General features: G+C 47.0%; 1 pseudogene; it reads right to left on the minus strand.

Moving 5' to 3' along the window:
- Window positions 1–1,258: 1,258 nt before the first annotated feature.
- LOC102130427 (small ribosomal subunit protein eS24-like) lies at window positions 1,259–1,659 on the minus strand (annotated as a pseudogene).
- Between the last annotated feature and the right edge of the window lie 15,915 nt (window positions 1,660–17,574).

Below are 17,574 nucleotides of genomic sequence, written 5' to 3' on the forward strand. Positions count from 1 at the left end.
TTTTATTTTTCCCTCAGTTGAATCTCATTTTCTAGAAGTCAAGCCAACATCAGTGGGAAGCCTCTGCTGATGGATGCCTGGTGTGCTGATGGCAGCCTGTGCAGCATGGGTGTGGGTCACACCAGCTTTCATGGCATGACTTTGGCTCTTCCTTCATCTACCCCACGGATTCAGCAGTTTCTCCTGTCCTTCCTTGCATTGCTTGGTGTGTGGTCTGTTCTTCTGCCTGCTCCTCTGTGACGAGACAGCTTATTCTAATTCTGTGTCTTCGGCATTCTTGCCTAAGTCCCATAAGCACTTGGTTATAGCTTTGCAAGAAAATATAGAATTATAGCCATTCCTCTAGTGACAAATATTTGCTATTCTCCTATTAAATATCTGCCCCACTGCTGCATTTCCATGCGTCACTGCACCCACACCAACTTTTAGTTTCCTTATTGAATCGGGTTACAATCTTTTTGATGCTATTTTATTTTAGGTTCAAGGGGTACATGTGCAGGTTTGTTACATGGGTAAATTGCATGTCGTAGGGGTTTGGTGTACAGATAATTTTGTCACCCAGGTAATCGGCATAATGCCTGGTAGATAGTTTTTCAATCCTCACCCTCCTCGTATTCTTCACCCTCAAGTAGGCCCTGGTGTTGTTTGTTCCCTTCTTTGTGTCCATGTGTACTCAGTGTTTAGCTCCCACTTCTAAGTGAGAACACCTGGAGACCATGGATTTGGTTTTCTGTTCCTGTGTTAATTCACTTAGGATAATGGCCTCCAGTTCCATCTGTGTTGCTGCAAGGGACATGATTTCATTCTTTATTATGGCTGCATAGTATTCCGTGGTGTATATGTACCATATTTTCTTTATTTAGTTCACCGTTGATGGACATCTAGGTTGATTTTATGTCTTTGCTATTGTTAGGAGTGCTGCAGTTAACATACATGTGCATGCGTCTTTACAGTAGAATGATTTACATTCCTTTGGGTATATACCCAATAGTGGGTTTGCTTGGGTCAAATAGTGGTTCTATTTTAAATTCTCTGAGAAAACTTCAGATGACTTTCCACAGTGGCTCAACTAATTTACCTTCCCACCAGCAGTGTATAAGTGTTCCCTTTTCTCTGCCATCTCGCCAGCATCTGTTATTTTTTGACTTTTTAATAATAGCAATTGTTTGATGATTTTTTTTTCACATGGAAGTTTTTAGTTTATTAATCTTCTTGTGAAAAACCCACAACGGCCACAGATAACATCATTGCAGCACCTTTACTCCTTCGGCTTTTTGCCAGCACTAACATTGGCCTTTGCAGTCCCCCTACTTTTTTCATTCTGTTCTTGCGTTCCTTTCGTTGCTTTCTTGAGGTCTTTTTCTTCTCATACAGGCCATGTCTTGCAGGTCTATGTTTGGGTTCATTTTTCTTTGCATAATCCAGGGAATCGTAAATCTTGCCAAAGCCAGTTGTCTTGCCACCACCAAAATGAGTTCTGAATCCAAATACAAAGATGACGTCCAGTGTGGTCTTGTACATTTTGGCTAGTTTTTCCCAAATTTCTGTGTTAGGCACTGTCACCTTCCCAGGGTGAATGACATCAGTGGCCATTTGTTTCCTCTGAAGTCGTTGGTTGGTCATGAACTTGCCAGTGCGGATGGTTACTGTGTCGTTCATGATGGCGGTCTATCCTCAGACAGCCAGGGAAGAAAAAAGCTGGTGATACTTTAAATGGTAATGAAGCTCCATAGCTGTAGAACCAACCATGCACATACTTCAATTGAAGGTGATGCCAATATGAATAGTTATGGTCAAAGGTCGGCACGCACTGTCATAACAACCATGTCAGAGATGCCCGACTGTGAAAGGCTGCCCAATTTCAGATGTGTTACAAGTTTTTAGGCCGGGCATGGTGGCTCACACCTGTAATCCCAGCACTTTGGGAGGCCAAGGTGAGCGGATCACTTGAGGCCAGGAGTTCAAGACCAGCCTGGCCAACATGGTGAATCCCCGTCTCTACTAAAAATACAAAAAATTTAGCCTGGTGTAGTGGCGGTCACCTGTAATCCCAGCTACTTGGGAGGCTGAGGCAGGAGAATCGCCTGAACCTGGGAGGCGGATCTTGCAGTGAGCCAAGATCATGCTACTGCACTCCAGCCTGGGCCACAGAGAGAGACTCCGCCTCAAAAAAAAGTTTTTAAAATGTGCATCTTAGAATCGATGAAATACAGGTTTCTGGTTATGTGGGTGACGAGAACCCTATTTTATTTATCTGGGTGACCTTCCCACAGCATGTAGCTCAGTGCTTACATGGGATTTCAAAAATATTTGTTTTCGGAATGAAGCCAACAGTTAATCAATATATATATTTATTGAGCATTTACCAGGAACAAGATCTACTTGAAATGCATATTTGAAAACCCAAACCCATCCCTTTTTCTTAAAATAGTAATTTGATTCTCCTCATCCTTATTGCATTTCTGTAGCTGTTCTTAGCCAAACTGAAGTCTACTGCTATGTCAGTGGGCTTTTTGTTTCTTTTCTGCTTGAGTAATAGACGCACCCAACTGGCCATCTTAGATTTTGGAGAGTTGCGCTCCCTCTCCTTGAGGGTGGAGTTTAAGCTTCTCTTTGAATCAGCCTCCTGTGTTTTTCTCCATCTCTTCTTCCCTTCCTGCCTGTGCCCTCACCTTAGTTCCCACCAAAGGTCTACCTTCTGAGGTCTTTCTTCCAATGTGTGCTTAGTGTTTCTCTCTTCAGATTTAAATACTCCCAGGTTTTGGGCTCAGTCCCCTGTATGCACCCCTGTTTCTTAAATCAGTTTCTTCCCAGCTGACTCTACAGAACATGTTCTTTCTGGGATGCTCTGGTAGAAAGAGGTCTGTGGAAATGCATGCAGCAAACAGCTCATTCCTTGCCCCCTCTTCTCATCATGCATGTAAGTATATTGAACACTCTGACAAGTCCTGTGTTAAGGAGGCCTGTCAAACTCAAAGATTTCCCAAACGCATTTCACCTTGAAGCCTTTTGCCACATTGTATTGATTCAGTGACACTTTCTTCCTCTCACATTTGAACATTTCTGAAATTGGGATGCGTATTATAGCTGATCAGATAAGAACACAGTGGCCTGGTGCAGTGGCTCACACCTGTAATCCCAGCACTTTGGGAGGCCGAGGCGGGGGGATCACTTGAGGTCAGGAGCTTGAGATCAGCCTGGCCAACATGGTGAAACCTCATCTCTACTAAAAACACAAAAAAATTAGCTGGGCGTGGTGGCGGGCACCTGTAGTCCCAGCTTCTTGGGAGGCTGAGGCAGGAGAAAGGCGTGAACCCGGGAGGCGACAGAGCTTGCAGTGAGCGGAGATCGCACCACTGCACTCCAGCCTGGGAGACAGAGCGAGACTCCGTCTCAAAAAAAAAAAAAAAAAAAAAAAAGTAGCTGGGCATGGTGGCGCACACCTGTAATCCCAGCTACTTGGGAGGCTGAGGCAGGAGAATCTCTTGAACCCCGGAGGCAGAGGTTGGAGTGAGCTGAAATCATGCCATTGCACTCCAGCCTGGGCAACAGGGCAAAAAAACCCAAAAAAACAAAAACACTGTGTGTGTTTTTTTCTTCCCTAGAAGTACTTGCAACAGCGGTGTAAGAGACATTGATGGTATTTGAGATGGGTAGGGTATTCATGCTCCATCTGTGGATATTCTTTTGAGCCAGTGATAAGAGTACTCTGTATTAAGAAACCCAGCTGTCAGATCCTGAAGCCCTATCTCTCTCTCCCTACTGCATGGCCTTCTTTCAAGGTATTCCTCAGCGTAGTAAGAAGCCATAGATCTTGCTGCCTGGCCTCCTCTGCTTTAGACGATAACCTTAACACACCTTTAGTAATGGGTGAAAGTTATAGTCCATTTATGCAAACCGGACCTGTCCATGGTCTAACAGTGTTTAAGGGATCGGCACAAGGCTTATATTCATTCTTTCCAGACTTTTCCAAATTCACTCCACTCTGTTAAGAAGATGTGCTTTAATGGACTGTTTTAAAAAATAAGACTGACAGTTCTTTTGAGATTGAATTCACATACCATGAAGTTTACTCTTTTGAAGTGTACGACTCAGTAATTTTTAGTATGTTCACAAAGTTGTGCATCAGTGACCACTGTCTAATTCCAGAACATTTTCATCACTTTATAGGCTACTGAGGGAAATCAAAATATTTCACCCCACAATACACTTCTTCGACATATTTTGAGATGGCTGTTCAGAGGGTCTGCAAACAGAAGTAGCCCTGCAAAGCTGTCATTTGTGGTGGAGATTTGCATCCTTAGAGAAAATTTACATTGATGCAACCAGAGCCACCATTCTTTCTACAATCTCAAGATGGTCTATAAACTTCTGCATCCCATGGTGGGGGTTGGGAATGGGTTTGGGTAATCACGCTGTGATTCCCAACCCCCACCATGCACCCTAATACATTTCTATGCTTTTTCTCTTGTTAATCTGCCTTCTGTGAGTTCACTTTTTAGCAAAACTTCAGAGAGCAAAGGGGATGTTTCTTCCTTGGCTCCTATACTGCTTTGTTTTTTTCTTTTTTGGGCTGTCGTTTGATTTTTTTTTTTTTTTTTTTTTGGAGACAGAGTCTCGCTCTGTCCCCCAGGCCAGAGTGCAGTGGTGTGATCTCGATCTTAGCTTACTGCAACCTCTGCCTCCTGGGTTCAAGCGATTCTCCAGCCTCAGCCTCCCAAATAGCTAGGATTACAGGCATACACGACCACGCCCAGCTAGTTTTTGTATTTTTAGTAGAGACGGAGTTTTGCCATGTTGGCTAGGCTTGTCTCAGACTTCTGACCTCAGGTGATCTGCCCACCTTGGCCTTCCAAAGTTCTGGAATTACAGGCGTAAGCTACCACTCCTGGCCTGAATTTTTCAAGTAATAAAATATACTTGAAGGGTCCAAGGCTAGTCCCAAGAAAAGTGCCAAGAAAGAAAATAGCATAAACAAGAAAGTGTTGGGGAGGAAAACTCATACCACCTCCACGGGGGGTGAGGGAGATGGGGTGAACTTCATCAGTGTCAGGGGTAGTTTTTTTCTGGGAGCATTTGTCTGATTGGGCCCCCTGGGGTTGGATGGGGTAGGCCAAACCCATCTCGTGTTTGCTTAGAAGTCAAGAAGGGTCTCCAGGCCAGGGGAGGCTCCACTGCTCCTGTGATGCTCAGAGCACTTGCTGCAGTGTGCTGTTCCCCAGGAGGGACTGACAGGGGAGGTTTACTGAGATGGGCATGAGTCTTGGCATCAGGCAGGCCTGGGTCTGAATCTGCCAACGACCTGCTTTGTGACTTTGCACAAGTTACTTTGCAGCTCTGAGTTTCAGTTCCCTTATCTATAAAGTGTTCATCAGAGTGTCTGTTTTGCAGTATTGTACTGAAGATTCAAGAGAATACTTGCAGGGTACAGATAGAACCCTACAGTCGAGGCTGGAGGATACACCTATACATGACGGCATCATGGCCATCCACAGAGCAAGCCATAAAGCTTCCTTCGAAAGCCTGGAACAGGCGATTTGGGCAGCACGAAGGCCAATTAGGAAAGCGCGGGCTCTGGGAGAGGTGGGGATAGGTTCCAGTGTCTGAAGGGCCATTCTCTTGAGTCAGGACTGGAATTCTTGCTTGTATCTCTACAGAGCGGAGCTCTGGGCATGGTTTGGACGTCACAGGAAGAGGACTTTTAGCTTAGTTCAAGGAAGAGCTGTTTGTCCAAAGAGTTACTTGGGGTGGAGAGAACCATCTCTTGCACTGTGAAAAGTCTGCAACAGATTCTGGGTGACCGTCACCTGAGACCACGCTGGCCTATTCTAAGACACTGACTCTGAGCTGCAGAAACTCACAGCCAGTTGGGGCCAACTCTGGAGCAAGCCAGGAAACACATGATGTTTGTCCATCTTTGAGTTCTCTCTCTAAGGCCCCTGTTCCCTGGCCCACTGTATCTCCCACCAGAGCTGGTCCTCTCTGGGGCTGGCCCTTGTGGGCCATACACACCCTTCCCTTCTCTGCTATACACACTCACATTGCTTTGGTGCCTAGATCTCACCCATCATGAGGGGAATCAACACCAAAATTAATCCACACTGAAGTGTGAGAGACTGACAGGGTCTTATGGCTGTTACTCATCCCACTTCCACATGCCAATATTAATGTAAAAGAGAAATAACCATTCCCTTGGACCTACTGTCCCGTAAGGACATTCCTGCCCAGAAGTAGTTCTCAACCTTAGCCACCCATTAGATTTACCTGGAGTTTCGAAAATATGGATGCCTGGGTCCCTTTGGGATCCAGGGATGGGATTTCACTGGGGGAGGGGAGGACAGCAGGGAGACTGGGCATTGGAAGTAACTGAAAACTTGTCAGGTTGCTAACATGCAGGCAAGGGTGAGGGCCCACAGTGCTGGAGCATCACCCTTGCCCCCAGACACTTTGGGTGCTGCAGCATGCTCTGCTCAGAGGTTGGTGGCTTTTCTCTCTTTGGGGTGCAGGTGTCCTCTGCTCCTCTGTGAAATGCGCTTCAGGGCTCCACTCCCCACGGCTTCTGGTGCTGCCAAGTGTGAGTGGCTAAGATAGTCTCATTCAAGAGTGATGTATTAACAAGCCCCACTGGCGACAGATCTAAGCCAAGTCCTCCAATCAGCTGTGTTAGTAATGAGATGAGTTACTGTTCTAAGGGTCACACTCAAAGACCGCCTGCCTTCGAATCTAGCCTACTGTTTGATCTTTACCTTCCATGAGCTTCAGTTTCCTTACATATAAATTGGAGATAAATAACTGCATCTACCTGATAGGGTCATTGTAAGGACCAAATGGGACCAAATCATGGAGCATTGTGCCTGGCACTCAGTGAGTACTTGGAAACATTAGCTATTACTATGAACACAATTTTTTTTAATTAGTTATCTTTGAGATGGAGTCTCACTCTGTTGCCCAGGCTGGAGTGCGGTGGTGCAATCTCGGCTCACTGCAAGCTCCGCCTCCTGGGTTCACACCATTCTCCTGCCTCAGCCTCCCGAGTAGCTGGGACTACAGACGCCTGCCACCACGCCCGGCTAATTTTTTGTATTTTTAGTAGAGATGGGGTTTCACCGTGTTAGCCAGGATGGTCCCGGTCTCCTGACCTTGTGATCCACCTGCCTCAGCCTCCCAAAGTACTGGGATTACAGGTGTGGGCCACCGCGCCTGACCACAATATATTTGTTTGAGACAGAGTCTTGCTCTGTCACCCAGGGGGAGTACAGTGGTGTGATCTTGGCTTGCTGCAACCTCCACCTCCCAGGTTCAAGCAATTCTTCTGCCTCAGCCTCCTGAGTTGCTGGAACTACAGGCACCCACCACCATGCCTGGCTGATGTTTGTATTTTTAGTAGAGCGGGGTTTCACCAGGTTGGCCAGGCTGGTCTCAAACTCCTGACCTCAGGTGATCCACCACCTCAGTCTCCCAAAGTGCTGGGATTACAGGCATGAGCCACTGCGCCTGGCCGAACACGTATTTTTATCTCTGTTTCCTGTGTCCTGACTCATTTTTCAGGAACAAAAAAAAAACACTTGCAGACACTGACTAGCTCAGTCCCTAATGGTGGCAGGAAGCAGCAGGTAGGTGATCAGAAGAGAAATTTCCTATAGCAAATCAGGGCCTGTGATCAGGCCGGCCCCGGCTTGCTACTCAGTTTTACTGACCCCAGCCAGAAGATGGGAAGGAGGAAGCAAGGAAGGGAGTGCCCTGGAGGCAGCCCAGCCTCTTGAGTGGAACAGTGATATGGCTTGGATTTGTGTTCCCACCCACATCTCATGTCAAATTGTAATCCCCAGTGTTGGAGGAGGGGCCTAGTGGGAGGTGATTGGATCATGGGGGCAGTTTCTAATGGTTTAGCACCATCCCCCTAGTGCTGTCTTGTGCTAGAGTTCTCTGGAGATCCGGTTGTTTAAAAGTGTGTAGCACTTCTCTTTTTCCCTCTTTCTCCTGCCAGTCACGTAAGACATTCTTGCTTCCCCTTCACCTTCCACCATGATTGTAAGTTTCCTGAGGCCTCCCGACAAGAGGAAACCTGTACAGCCTGCAGAACCATGAGCTAATTAAACCTCTTTTCTTTATAAATTACCCAGTCTCAAGTATGTCTTTATAGCAGTGTGAGAACAGACTAATACAGGGAACTAGTGTCAAGATGCTGGTAGAAGATTCTGAAGCGGTAGAGTTGAGGCCTCAGGAGCCTGGCTGGCCTTCAAGGGTTCCTGCTTCCTCCTGTCATGTGTGTCATCCTTGGGCAGGGCTTTCTGTCCACTCCATGTTCTCCTCGTGGTTCTTAACTCCTCTCCTTGTTATCCAGGACATCTGCTTTATATGCATTTTCTCCATGGAGAAATGGCTCTGTAGCAAAGATTAATCCTGACATAAGTAAGAGACATCTGGAAACAATTGACCCTGCTGATTCTTCTCTTCTCTCCTAGGGCCTTAGGGTTTTCAGTGGCTGTGCTCCAAGGCCTCACTGGGGAGCTGGAGAGGCCCATTTCAGTGGGTGAACAGATGGAGGCTCCTGGGCTGAGTCCTTCCCAGAGGCTGGGTGGTGGCCAGCCATGGTCATGGGCCAAGGTCACTTGTTATTGTGATGGAAGGACAGGGCTAGGACCGGAGGTCAGGCCAACCCAGGGTCTCAAGACCCATTCCAGGCAGGACCGGTCCCAGCAATAGGCTGCCGTGCTGCAGCAGCCCTTAATTTTCTGAGCTGCTCAGGGTAAGGACATCCTGAGAGGGAGGCTGCCTTTAGAGAATAGGACCATTAAAAGCTCATCCTAAAGGAAGCATCACCAAAACTCCTCAAGATCGTCATGGTTGTTCAAAAGATGGTCAAAGTTTCTTTCTTTTTCTCACTCCATTCTCTCTCTAGCTGTACCCCTTGTCTCCCTTCTCTCCCTCTCCTCCTTCTCTCTCCTAATTGCATTTCTCAGGGTGCCTGCATCTGACTGCCTGTCTGCCATTGGAATGGGCACAGGTGTTGGGGGAGGATGTCTCCACCACAGGTCAGCCTGTGTACCAAGGAAGCGTTTCGGGAACTGGCTTCTCTCCTTCCACCGAAGCCTATGTCACTTTTCAACCAGTGCAGTGAACAAAACCCTGAGTCACACAGGAAGTACAGTAATTGTCTGAGGAACAGTAAGTATCCACTCTGCAGTTGCCAGTGGTGACTACATAGCCCTTCACTGGCGTTGAGCTCTTTATTTTGGGGGGACCGGGGGTGGTATGTGCATATCTGGCTCTCTATTTTATTTTTATACAAACGATAGCATACTATTTGTTTGTCTTGCCCTCAGGTTTGGTTTCTGTTGCTGCTGTTGCTTTCTTTTCCGACATCATAAGCCTCTTGCTTATCTTTCCATGTCTACACACAGGAAGCAGCATCACTTGTTTTTCACGTCCTATGCATCGAGGCACACTTTCTGCTCCTCTTTGTGCCGCCAGCCGGCCCAGGCCCACAGACGGTAGGACTTGTGCCCCAGGCTGCTGCGTGAGTCAGTCAGGCAGGAAGCAAATGGCAACTTCACTGCAGTGACTGAGGAATGCTTAAGGTGCCGCTGCCGTTGACAACAGTGTGGACTGGTAAAAGGAAACAGTCGGGAGCTCTGCAGCACCTGTGCCACCGCCGTTTAGTATGACTGTGCATTTGACTAAGTCACAAGAGGCCAGGCCTGTGACTTGTCCGAGGGAAAAAACTACCAGAAAACCAGGTGTCTGGGCTCCCAGTCAGGAAGCTTCGTTGGGTTGGCTTTGATTGTAAACAAACAAACAAAAAGCTTAGTTATTTAAATTCCATTCATGAATCTAGGAAGGAGCTTAGAAATTAGTCTTTTCCACAGTCAAGACCAATTAGTCAACTCTTCTATTGTAAGTTTTCATCATTGTTCTGTTTACCCAACTTACAAATTGCTTTTTAAGTCATAACTTGAAGATTTATTCCTGGCAAATGTTTTTAAGAGCAAAAATTTGGAATCAGTGTAAGTATCCCCAAATAGGATAATGGGAAAGTAAATAAGGATACATCTACTCAATGGAAAATTATGCATTTCTTAAACTGTATGAAGAGTTTGCAATAAAGTGGAAAATACTTAGCTGTTCTGTTCAAGGAAAATTATGATGTCTAATTTATTTACAGTGCCATCATAATTATGCTAATTCACATAGGCACTAAAACAAACAAAAAACCCTAAAACTTACATAAAGAAAAATAGACTGGAGAGGAACACACCAACATGTTACTTATAGTGATTATCTTTTTCTGGGTGAAATGTGGTTGATTTTTATTCACTTCTCTCAATGTTTCCAAATTTTCTCCACTGGTCATCTGATACTTCCAGAATAACAACAGCACTAACTACAAGATCACAGTTCAAAGAAACAAAGGTCACTGAGATAATTTGACAAGGGGTCTATATCCAGAGCCGTTAATATAACCACAACTTCTGATCCAGTCATTTCTCTTAGGAATCTGTCCTGAGTAAGTAATTCTGCTTTCAGAAAAAGCCCTAGGCAGGGAGATGTTTATTGCAGGGGAAAACTAGAAACCACCTAGATGCCAAACACTGTAAAAATAGTTAAATAAAACGAGGTTCAGCCGCTTGACACCACTATGTATTCATTAGGAAAGAAAACGATGACAAAAACATGCACTGCAACACTAAATACAAAACTCAGCATTCACAATTAAACATGCAGTATGATAACAGGGTTTGTTTATTTTTGTTTATTTTTTATTTCTTTGAGATGGAGCCTTGCTCTGTCACCCAAGCTGGAGTGCAGTGGCGCCTTGTAGGCTCACTGCAACCTTTGCCTCCTGGGTTCAAGCAATTCTCCTGTCTCAGCCTCCTGAGTCGCTGGGACTACAGGCACACGCCACCATACCTGGCTAACTTTTGTATTTTCAGTAGAGACGGGGTTTTTGCCATGTTGGCCAGGCTGGTCTCGAACTCCTGACCTCAGGTGATCCGCCTCCCTCGGCCTCTCAAAGTGCTGGGATTACAGGTGTGAGCCACCGCGCCCGGCTATAACAGAGTTTTAAAAATGCTATAGGTGTTGAAAAAGATACTCAGAGAAGACGAGATGAATGGTTCTTGATGGTGGGGCAGGGTGATGAGATTGTAGTTTCTCTTCTTGATTCAGCATTTTCTGTAATGTACTTGCCTTGCATTTATAACTTTAAAACATAATGGGTAATTGAACAATTACTTGGTTCCAAACTACAGAGTCCAGCAGGGAAGGCTGGTGGAGAGCAAACCCCTTTGTCGGCAGTAGACCAAGAGGGAAGGCTGCATCGAGGAGGGACTGATGAGATCTGACTAAGTCCAGCACTAACTAAGCAGTGAGTGGGTGAAAAGAAATTGCTGGGCCTTGCAGGGGTCGAGGTGGGGAATGGAAAGATAAGGAATACAAAATATACAGTTCTGTGGAAATCACTGAACAGTCAACAGACCACTTCTGATGGACAAACATCAAATTCTGTCAAATCCCACCTACCCTACAGGTCAGGGAGAGGAGAGCTGAGGGCAGTCTCTAGGCAACCTGAAGAGAGGACACGCCCAGTGGGACATAGGAAGCCCGAGTGCAGGGGTCAGCACTGCCAATCTTTAACAGAGGATGCTGGGGTTGACCAGAGCGTCCTGAGGCCACAGTGTCCAGCTCACAGTGCCTGTGATTTGCATTGTCCTTTTCTCTTGAAATTCTCTTCCTCATCCTCCGGCTTCCCCTCGGAGCCCTGCCTTCGTTTCCCCTGCCTGGACGGCACATCGTTTATATGTGAGTCTCCAGTTCGCTGCCACAGCTCAGAATTGATTTTGTTCCATCTGAAAACAGTGGAATATACACCTGTCAGCTGAGGAATGTTTAGGATGTTCCAGATACTGTGCTTGGTTCCCAGTTGTCCCGGGTTGGGTTAGAGCCTGGGTCTGTGTGTTTGTGTTCCAGTTACTTCATGCTGCATAATAAACATTCCAAAATGTAGGGGCTTTATTTTGCTTGCCTCTGTGGTAACAGCTAGGGCAGCCAGAAGGCTGGGGCAGGAATCTTCCAAGGCTTGTTCACTAATGGCTGGTGACTGGTGCTGGCTGTCAGCTGGGACCTTAGCTGGCACTGCTGACTGGAACACCCATGAGTGTTCCTCCCTTTACAGCCCGGGCTTCTTCACAGCATGGTGGCTGGGCTCCAAGAGAGAGAAAGGAAGAGAGAGAGAACACATCAGACAGGAGGAAGCTGTATTTTCTTTTATGACCTAGCCTCAGAAGTCACACAATGGCACTCCCCTGTGTTTCATTGGTTAGAATCGAGTCACTAAAAGGGACTCATAGTCAAGGGAAGGGGAATGAGACTCTACCATTTCCTAGGAGGAATGCTGCAGACGGGTCTTCAACCCCCACTGTTGGCCTTTGTTGCACGCCTCTTCTTTGTACCTAACATAGAGCCCTGAACAGAATATTAGGCAAAATTGCTGGTTGAGTCAAGTTGCCTTTTAGATTGGTACAGATCTGGGTGCAGAAGATAGATTGGAATGAACCCCCTTCCTTCCCATTAAGTCATTCAGAAACACAAAATGTTTGGAGAAGTCAATCATTTTCTGCCTCCAGCTGCCCACAAGCTTGGGAGTTGGGTAGGTCAAGGTTACTGTCTACATTCTGTCCCCAGTTTCTCTACCCAGGCTTTCCTCCACTGTGGCATAATGTCAATCCCATGGTTTAATCAGACGGGTACCCTCACGGTCTCCCAGCAGGGATGCTGCAGTCCTGGTCTAATCAGATGGGTACCCAGAGCCTTTGCTCAGCTGGTTTCCCCTGCCTGGGATGCCCTCTCTGCTTCTCCCTACTTTCTGTTTTTTTGTTTATTTGTTTTGTTTTTTGTTTTTTGAGACAGAGTCTCACTATGTCACCCAGACTGGAGTGCAGTGATGTGATCTCTGCTCACTGCAACCTCTCCCTCTTGGTTTCAAGGGATTCTCACGCCTCAGCCTCCCAAGCCGCTGGGATTACAGGCACGCACTATCACGCCTGGCTTATTTTTAAATTTTTTGGTAGAGATGAGGTTTTGCCATGTTAGCCAGGCTGGTCCCGAACTCCTGGCCTCAAGTGATCCACCCGTCTCAGCCTCCCAAAGTGCTGGGATTATGGGTATGAGCCACCATGCCCAGCCTTCTTACTTTCTCACTCCTATCCAGTCTTCACTACTCAGCTCAGAGAGCTTTCTTGGCATTTCCCTCTCATCACCGCCATTAGCTCCCCAACCTTTGCCTCAGTAAAAAGAAGTGACTAACAAACTTGTATTCCCAAAGCCACAACCCTGCACCCGTAAGGGAGCTCAGGGCAGCAAAGCCAAAGACCCTGGCCCCAGGCAACAAGGCAGAGTGGGGCGAGCCGGACCACAGGAATGACCAAAGCAAGAGGAGGCGGCTCCTTTTCGTGACAGCCAATGCCACCAGAGGAAATGATAGATTGATCTCTTTAGAGAAGCATAAAAAATACAAAATTTTATGTGAAATTCCTTAATTTGTAGAGGTTGATAACTTAATTTAAAAATTTAGGCTGCAAATGAATCCCCTGGGCCACATTTGCCCCTCTCTCCTCTTCACAGGTTTTGACTGGAAAGATTTGGGGCTGAGAGAAAGGGTTTAGGGAGGGCCTTGGGGTGTGTGGGGTTTTCTCTGGAGGCTAGAAGCTAGAGAGGGCCAGTGTGTTGAGGATGGAACTTCTGGAGGGTTCTTGAGAGGTCTTGATGCAAATGAAGCTCCCAAACTTGGACTCTGCTCCAAAGGAGGTGTCTACCAGCAGCAGAATGGGGCTTCAGTGGAAGTTGGGTTGAGTTATAGAAAAATAAAACCTTAGGCAGGGCGCAGTGAGTGGCTCATGTCTGTAATCCCAGAACTTTGAGAGGCTGAGGTGGGTGAATCACCTGAGGTCAGAAGTTTAAGACCAGCCTGGGCAACGTGGTGAAACCCCGTCTCTACAAAAATACAAAAATTAGCTGGGTGTGGTGGTGCACACCTGTAATCCCAGCTACTCGGGAGGCTGAGGCAGGAGAATTGCTTGAACCTGGGAGGCAGAGGTTGCAATGAGCCAAGACTGCACCACAGCACTCTAGCCTGAGTAACAGAGCAAAACTCCATCTCAAAAATAAATAAATAAATAAAAATAAAAATAAAAAAATAAATTGGGGTCAGGAGAACCAAGGGATGCCCCAGTGGACCACCTGAGTGCCAAACATTCTTGCCCCCATTGTATAATCAGCAACCCTGCTTTCTCCTGATGACCGGGGTCCATTACCCACGATGGGATGGTGGCTCTTTTCCCTTCCTGTTGGTCTCTCTGCACAAAGAGCCCAAAGTGGACTGGAAAGCAGCCATAGCTAGGAGTTTGATGGAATCCTCAGAGTGTCGCTGGTGGAAGTGTATCCTCTTCTGGGAACCAAGATCTCTAAACCACAGACCTGTGGGAATGGGACATTGAAACTGATTAATGTCCCATTCTATATCTCTGTGGTTTAGAGATCTTGTCCTGGAAGTGATGGTAAGTGGGGCCACTCAGGCTTTCACCCCTTAATTTCCAGGCGAACCACTCGTCTCAGGGGGTGGAGGCACAATACCATACAATGCCTGCTGACTTAGAGTGTCAGGATACATAGTGCCCTCTCCAGCTGGTGCTTTGGCTGCCTGGCCCTTCAGTGACCATTCCACCTCAGGCTGGCCTCTAGAGGATGAGGATGTGGTATCACCAAGGACCTCATGGTCATTTGCCTTTGCAAAGTAGGTCTCTTTTTCTCAATGCTACATGGGATCCTGTATTGGTAGACCACATATTCTGCAGGTGCTGGTCAAGGTCTGTGGGCATAAAAGGTGAATCCATGTCCACAGTATGGGTTAATTTCACCCAGAGTGAATTGCTGCTCTTTCTAAGGTGGAAGGGGTCAAATGTTGAACTAGCCACTGAAAGGCTGGCTCGGCTCCCTAAGGGTTGTTGCCATTTCATGGCCTCAGTGTTGGTCTCTGGGGCTGTCAGGTTAGACACTGGATAGTGGCAGTTGCTGCATCACCTTGGAGAGTGGAAGGCTGTGGTGTTCAGCCCATGCACAATCCTCCATCCGTTCTGCCTTGATGGGTGTGAAAGAACCCAGCTCGTGGTAGCATGTGCTGTTCTGTGGTGACTACTCTGTTCATGTACCCATGTGGCCAGTGATGGAGGCTGGGAAAGTCACTCTGACCGTGTGGCTGTTCAGTGCCTTTCCTGTAGTGGGTGCTCTGTGTGGACATTGCTGTGTGATACAATTCGGTGCCCATTCCTGTGGGTCCATCCTCTTGTCTTGCAGGTCATACTCTGTGCCCCTTCCCAAGGGTGCATCCAGGTGCCTCTTTCCCAGCCCTCCTTGGTCTCTTTCTTCCAATTTTTCTCTTCTAGGCCCCTGAGGAACTAGCACAGCCATTTTCTGCTGCTTGCACACTGGTGTAAATTCTAATTTAAGACCACTTATCTTTCTACGGGAAGGGTCTTCTTTCACTGCTGCTTTTCAGGGCTGCCCCTGGATGGAGTTGTGGTCAATTTTTGGCCCTCACCCACAAATTAGGCTGAGCTGTTTGTGAATCGAATGTAGCCTTCCACCCAAGCCACCCAAGCCTGAAGGAGGGAGGGGGTGGTCCTGGTGCCAGAGTGTGCAGATGACACGAGATCTGGGCCATCTGCTTGTACAGGTGACTTGTGCCCTCAGGCCCCGCTTGCACCTGATCTTAGAGGTGCCACTTCCATCTTATGATGGCTTCCTGCTGAGTCTGACCTTCTGCTTTGGTGGATGTGAAAGAACCCAGCTCATGATGGTGGCCACAGCTGTGTAAGGGAGGAAACATTTCACCTCTACTTCTTTAGAGTGTTTTGGCTGGGCCTGAGAATTAAGTTGATATAAGATGGATCGGTAGGAGAAAAGTATACAAATTTATTTAATACAAGTTTTATGTGGCACAGGAGCCTTCATAAGGCAATGAAGGCCTAAAGCAGCAGTTAGAGTTGAATGCTTATGAACTGAATTGAGCAAAGAATAATAACTTGTAATCAAGCAACTAAACTACGTGGGGAGGCTAAAAGAAGGTAAGTGATTTTCACTAGCTTTGTTCAGAATTCTCTCAGTCTCAACTTCTCATCCTTGAGGATAGCACTGTTACTTTCCTTCTAGTATGGGGAGGGCATCTTTCATAGGGGAACTTCATGTGCTTTTAAGAAACAGCATGGAGCCTGGAGTGATATTCTTGCATCTGCGTTTTTCAAGTGCCTTTCACTCAAAGGAGCCGACATGCCAGGGTGGAATACTTTGGGGTGGCATGTTCTTACTTGCTTTAGCTGTGTAGTCACTTTAAGTCCCATGGCCAGGGCCCAGGAGCTTGCTAAGTCCTGTTTTTCAGAAAGTATGTAATTCTCCACTGCAGATGGCGTGGCCTTCCTGCAGAATCCTAGTCAGCTACATTGATTCTTCTATTGAGACTTGTTACAAGCTGCAAACAACATCTTTTCCCACCACAGATACTTTTAATACCAGAGGGTCTGCTGGTCCATAAAGCCCAAGTGGCTGGACCCCTTGTACTACAGCCTGGACCTGCTGCACGGCTCTTTCCTGCTCAGGGACCTGCTCAAGCTGGCCCTGGGCCTGCCCATCAGTACCTGGTTCCAAGCAGTATTCACGAGCGTGTCAAATGCAGCCTTTGAATCTGAAGAAGCTGACCAGGCATTATACATTACACTTCCTTCTTAGTGGGAGGTACAAGGAGCCATAATGTGCTCCTTACTTAGGAGGGGTGCTCTGGCATGCCTCGGACCCCCGGGCTCCTAAACACTTGCCCGATCTGGTGGGTGCCTGAGTCCCCACAGGAATTCTCTCCCATCCCCTGGAATGCGCATGTCTTATTGACATCTCTAACATGCTAGTCACTTCTTGATCCTCTCTTCCAATGACATCATCTCCTCAGTGCAGCGGATCAAGGATGCTCTGAGGGCTGTCGATGTGAGATAGGTCCCCACATTATGACAGAGGGCAGAGAAGTTAACATAGCCTTTGGGCAAGGTCAGCAATGTGCACTGCTGCCTATCCCAAGGGGAAGTGACTTGTTTCTGATCCCGTTTTCTTAAGAAAATGTAAAAAAAAAAAAAAAAGGAAAATGCATTTGCCAGACTATGGCTGCATACTGTGTTTGTGAGGCCTTGTTAATCTGCTGTAGCAAAGAGACTACATTTGGCAGCAGCCACTGAGGCTATGACTTGGTTAAGTGTGCAGTAGTTCCTTGTCATCCTCCAGGACCTGTCTTTTGTAAGGGACCACCACCTCTGCATCTTTTAGAATGTTTAACAGTAGAACTAATCTTTGCCAGTCCTCCAGGGATGTGATGTGGTCTGGGAGCGGTGGGGCGAGGGTAGTTTCAGGATCTTCCGTTTGGCCCTTTCTACCATGGTAGCTCCCACTCTATAGCCAGGGAACCAATAATGGGGTTTTGCTTCCAAATATCTCCATTAGTGTTAGACATTTAGGGATTAGAGGAATGACCACCAATCC

Source organism: Macaca fascicularis, chromosome 2 (assembly GCF_037993035.2).
Source record: "Macaca fascicularis isolate 582-1 chromosome 2, T2T-MFA8v1.1".
Lineage (NCBI taxonomy): Eukaryota > Metazoa > Chordata > Mammalia > Primates > Cercopithecidae > Macaca > Macaca fascicularis.